The following is a 5442-nucleotide window of genomic DNA, read 5'->3' as shown; positions in this document are numbered from 1 at the left end:
AATATTTCAAAACACATGATGAGCGTATTTTAAAGGCATGATGCATATTAATTATTTTTCACAAGGTGGATGAAAATTTTGCATTTTTTTTAATTTTTCGTAATTTTTAATTTCGAAAGTTGTTTGAACAGTAATATTTTCTGAATGTTTTTAACGATTGTTTTGAGAGAAAATAAGATGCAAGGTTTTTGGGCCGCGCTGTGGGCAGCCCATAACGGAGCTGTCGGCCTTGGCCCGTCAAATAGGGGGACGCCTCCTTCCTTCCTCCCGTCCCACCATCGGCGGCGTGCACCACTTCTCTCCTGCTGCCGCTCGCACAGTCTCGCAGCTCCCCATACCTCACCGCTTTGCTCGCCACACGAAGGCGAGAGACGAATCCGGCCGAGCCTCCGCCGCCGCTCAGCTCTTCCTCTCGGGACCTCGACTCGTCGAGGCGGAGTTCCTCACGCCGTCCGTTCTCCATTCCCGGCACCAGTTCAGGCTTCGTACTCCAGCTCCAGCTGCAGTGTGACCCTTACCACCGGTACAATACAATCTCGACTCTGTACTGCGGACCTTTGCTGTACGCAGCTTGTTCTTGTGAAATGGTCTCTAGTGGCGGAGACCTCTGAGCAAGAACCCTAAACCCCGTCTGCCCGGTCATTTCGCTAGTTCGCTGTCACGAATACCTCTTCCCTTTTCGCTGATTCAAAATCTCCCCTTCCCAATCTGTGCAGGGACCGTGGCGCGCGCAGGGGCAAATCGTATTGCCATGGCGGTTCAGTAGAATGGTGCATTCGGGGGGCGCAGGCTGCCACCGGTGTGGTTTGTGGCCAAGTGGATCAGCCCCAATTATCGTTGTCACCGTCTCGATGATGCGCCCTTCCCGTTTCAGAGCACATGCGGTGCATTTAGATTGTCCCCCTAGAACTGAACAGAGAAATGTTGACGATTTAGTGGTGATGAGGCCTTACCAGCGGCCTGGGTCAGGGGACGATTTCGCCAAGCGGAAGAATGCGGGTAATGTGGTAGTAATGCGGCCAGAACGAAGAATGCGGGATGGTTCGGTGGATCGTGCAGCCTCTGGAAATGGCAGAGCAGCCGGGGACATCGAGAGGGCCATTTTGTCCCTGCAAGCTAAGCCGTGGAAACACTTGGGTCAGAACTCAAACGAGGGGGTTGATTTGCCGAAAGATAAAGGGGTGTTTTATGCTGGCAACCTTCGCCGGTACTGCAACAATGGGAAGCTCATTCAAGCTTGCTGATTGATGAGATGGTGCTACATGGCCAAATTCCGGGTGCTAAGAGTTGTATTAGATTAATCCGTGGCCTTGTTAAAACTGACAAGGCAAATAAAGCCAGGGAAGTCCTTGAGGTTATGGTGCTCTCAGGTGGGATTCCAGATACCATCACCTGCAACATGCTGATTGCGCAACTTTGCTGCACAGGGCAGCTGGTTTTGGCGATGAACGTATTGGAGGACATGAGGTATGGTGGTATCTCTCCGAACGGCATCACTTTTAACACTTTGATTAGGTGTATGTGCAACCAGCGTATGTATGGCAGGGAATCACCTTTTGGAAAGAGCAATTAAGAATAGGTTGGCCACCATATGTTATGACGAGCACCTTGCTTGTTGATCTTGTATGCAAAAACTGTGGTCCTAAGCGTGCCATGGAAGTCTTGAATGAACTTGCTCTGGAGGGATGCCAACCAGATGTTGTCACCTACAATGCTCTTATCAGTGCATCTTGTAAAGCAGGCAGGCTGAAGGACGCAAAGACCATCTTAACTCGTCTTATTGCTGAAGGCCTTGAGCCAAATAGTACAACTTATTGCATCTTACTCCATTCTCTCTGCAATACAAAAAGCTGGGCTGAAGTTTACTTGCACATATGAACCATGCAAATTGTGAGCCTGATGTTACTGCCTACAATATTTTTATCAACTACTTCTGTAAGTATGGACATCTCGATCAGGCTATTGGTGTGTTGGAGAAGATGGTTAGCGATAAATGTTTTCCTGATATAGTTACGTACAACACACTCCTAAATGCCATATGTAAAGAGGGTATGGTGGAAGAAGCTCTTTTGATAGCCCGTTGCATCAGAGAAAATGGATGGCAGTTGGTTCGTATTACGTACAACACCCTGATAGATGCTTTAGCAAACAAGGGTGAGGTGGACAAAGCTATGACTCTGTTTGATGAGATGGCTAGTGATGGGATCAGTCCCGATGACATTACTTATGGTTCACTTGTTATGTGCTTCTGTAGGAAAAACATGGCTGAAGAGGCCCTAGAGCTCTTGAATCGTACACTTGCTCTTGGTTTTCAGGTTAAAGTAACTACTTTTGTCATGGTGATCCAGGCATTGTGCAGAGATAGCAAAGCGGAAGCTGCTGCTGATATACTGCGAGTAATGGTATCAGAAATTAAAAACACCAGCAACTCATTTTATCTATCTATAGTCAGAAGAGTCGCGAAATCAGGCAGGATTGAAGAAGCAGAAAGGCTGCTTCAGGAATTAGTTGACTGCAAGATAGTGAAAGAAGATTCCCCTGTTGTGTTGAGCAGCTAGCTACTAGAGCGTGATGCCAAGATACTTCGTAGTCATGAAATATGGAACTCTGCTAACCTAGCAGATAACTCCTGGAAGTTATGCATAGTGTCTCGGCAAGCAAAGGTACAGTACAAGGCACTTTATGTTCACTCGATGGCTGTTTATGTTGCAAATGTTATGAATGAAGTTTGAAGCGTGAATTGCTGCTATCTTTTTCATTTGAAACATATTGTCTAGACTCTAGATTATATATGCTCTAGTGTTGTTTCAAAAGGAAAACTTCTATCCATTCCTTGGATTGGAGTACACATTCTTCTGTTCTGTTCTTTGTTGAGTGCGTGTTTCTTCAAAGTGCATGACCACTTCGTTTTTCAACTGCCTCATGTTTACTTATTTCGATAAAGGGAATTTTAGTGACTCAGTTGCTGCATCAAGGCAAACAGGGCTATCCTAATCTTGTTGTACTGATTTTATATTTGCAACAGTTGCCGCGGTCAGGGAATTTAATGATCAGTTACCTTTTTTTAATTCTAATCTTGTTGTACTGATTTAAACTGTCCCGTGGTCCATGCCGCTATCCTGTTCAGCCCCATGCACTTGCCCTGCCGTCCCTCTCCAATCATCTCCATCATGCCTTTTGTTATGCGACAAACTCCACCAGCCTCCTCCTCGACTGCGCATTTGTGCCTGCTGCCACAGTTTTCAATTTGCTGTGTGGGTTACATCAATGTCCTGCAGGTCTTAATTGACGGAAACCTCAGCTGCTTTCTTCTCCACAAACCTCTAAATTGGCTGAGGTACGAGCCCGGCGGCCCGCGGCAAGGCTCTCCAGTCTGACCTCCACGATGACTAATGGGAAGGCAATAGTGCCCTGCCTATCTGCCACAGATTGTTTGATGTCATCTTCAGAAATATTTAGTAAAGGAGTAAAATGCATCATAAGTCCTAAAACTATTGGTGATGTGTCAGTTTAGTCCTATAACTTGGAAACTGCAGCTTTGGGTCCTAAAACTATTGGAGGTGTGTCAGTTTAGTCCTATAACTTCGAAACTGCAGTTTTTGGTCCCAAAACTATTGGAGGTGTGTCAGTTTAGTCCTATAACTTCGAAACTGCAGTTTTGGGTCCCAAAACTATGCAAGTTTGTTCATCTCAGGTTCTAAGCTTGCATGGCCAGCATCTATGGTGCATTTTTTCAAAAGAGCACTTTATATGCATTTACTTCCCCAAAAGTGGTCCATACGCTTCAACGTCGCAGTGTGTGTTGCAACCTGCACGCCCTCCACCTGCGTGCCCATGAGCTACAAGGCAACCTCACTAAGGCCAACTCTAACCGACCCCCTAAAAGTTAACGGAGTAAAAGGCTTAGTGGAGTATAAATAGTTAAATACTCCACTAAGTTTTGGCCGGACCTAGCCGATCCCCTAAATATAACCCCCTAAATATAACAGAGTAAATTTTTGTTTTTCTAAACTTTGCAATTCTAGTATAAATTACAACTACATATTAGCACACATATAGAAACTAAACATAAATTTGAATGTTCAACCAAATTACGAATATAGTTTACAAACCGAATTCAGAGTTTACAAACCGAATTCAAAGTTTACAGATTGAATTATTCAAATTTAAACACGCCGAATGGTTCAAATGTAGCAAGTAGCAGTTCAAAGCCTCTGGGTGTCTTCCTCGGTTGGTGCTCTCCTGTACTCCGGGCCAAAGACAGCGATCACTGCTTTGGTGAACCTTCAAACCGCCTCCAAGATTGTGTCTTCGCCAATGCGTACATAGTCATCAATTGCATCGGCAGAACACCCATATGCCAAGACTCAAACATCCGCAATGCATTTCATCAGAGAGCTTGTACTGATCTCTCCAGATGCATTTCTCCTGAGCTTGAACCAGTCATCATATCTCTCAACGGCTTTTGCAATGGTCAGAAAAAGACTTGTGTGCATCCGAAAGCGTCGACGAAAGTACTTCTCCGGATAGGTTGGGTTTGGATCAAAGTAATCTTTCATGATCTTGGCATGGCCCTCCGCTCTATCACGGTTGATGTGTATGCGGCCAAATTGTGATCCTCTCCTCGGCCGCCGAACATCATCATTGAAAATCATGCCTAAAACGCTGTCGAAGTCATCGCCAGTCTTCTTCCTCCTCTTCGGATGACGACGAGTCCTCCAACGCCATCTCCCTCAACCTCTTCATCTACAATCCAAACGGTTCGGTTCAATCCAAACGGCTCGGTTCGAAGAGAAACAAACAAACAAACAAACTCACCTAGGCAATTCTTCGAACACTTGGGGTGCAGTGGTGGTGCAAAAGCCGGCCGGCGTGGTTTACACCGAACCAGCGAGCGGCGGGTGACCTGCTGCGGTGCGCAAGCAAGGTGAGATGCGGCGGCCACTAGAAGAAGAAGAAACTAGAAAGAAAACGGACGAATCAACAATGGCGACGGCGGCGGCGTTTCACCTTGATTCCGGCGACGGCGACGGGGGCCGAACGGTCTGGCCGATGGGCAGAACGGCGGCGGAGGGCAAGGGATGGAACGAGGTAGCGGCGGGGGACCGGCGGGAGGCGCGCTGGCGAAGATGCAGCGGCGGCGCGGACGCGAGAGAGAGACGCAACGTTTTACTTGGCCGCCAATCGGTGGAGTAAAAATAGAGAAATTTTTGGGGCCGGAGTAAAAATATACTCCACTAACCGCTGATAGGGGATCGGCTAGGTGTCGGTTAGTAAAAATATACTCTGTTATCCACTAGGTGCCGGAGTAAATTTTACTCCACTAACCAGTTATAGGGGTTCGGTTAGAAATGCCCTAAGAGGTTTTGGCGCGGCCGCCGGGGAGACCCTGAGCTAGTCGGCATGGAGGACGACATCCCTCTCCTTGGGCGCGACCGCCGG

At 47.1% G+C, this 5442-nt stretch overlaps 1 pseudogene; it reads left to right on the top strand.

Moving 5' to 3' along the window:
• Positions 1-285: 285 nt before the first annotated feature.
• Positions 286-5442, top strand: part of LOC119321318 — a 7696-nt pseudogene continuing 2539 nt past the window's right edge.

Source organism: Triticum dicoccoides, chromosome 1B (assembly GCF_002162155.2).
Source record: "Triticum dicoccoides isolate Atlit2015 ecotype Zavitan chromosome 1B, WEW_v2.0, whole genome shotgun sequence".
Lineage (NCBI taxonomy): Eukaryota > Viridiplantae > Streptophyta > Magnoliopsida > Poales > Poaceae > Triticum > Triticum dicoccoides.
This window is presented reverse-complemented; position numbering and strand designations above follow the sequence as displayed.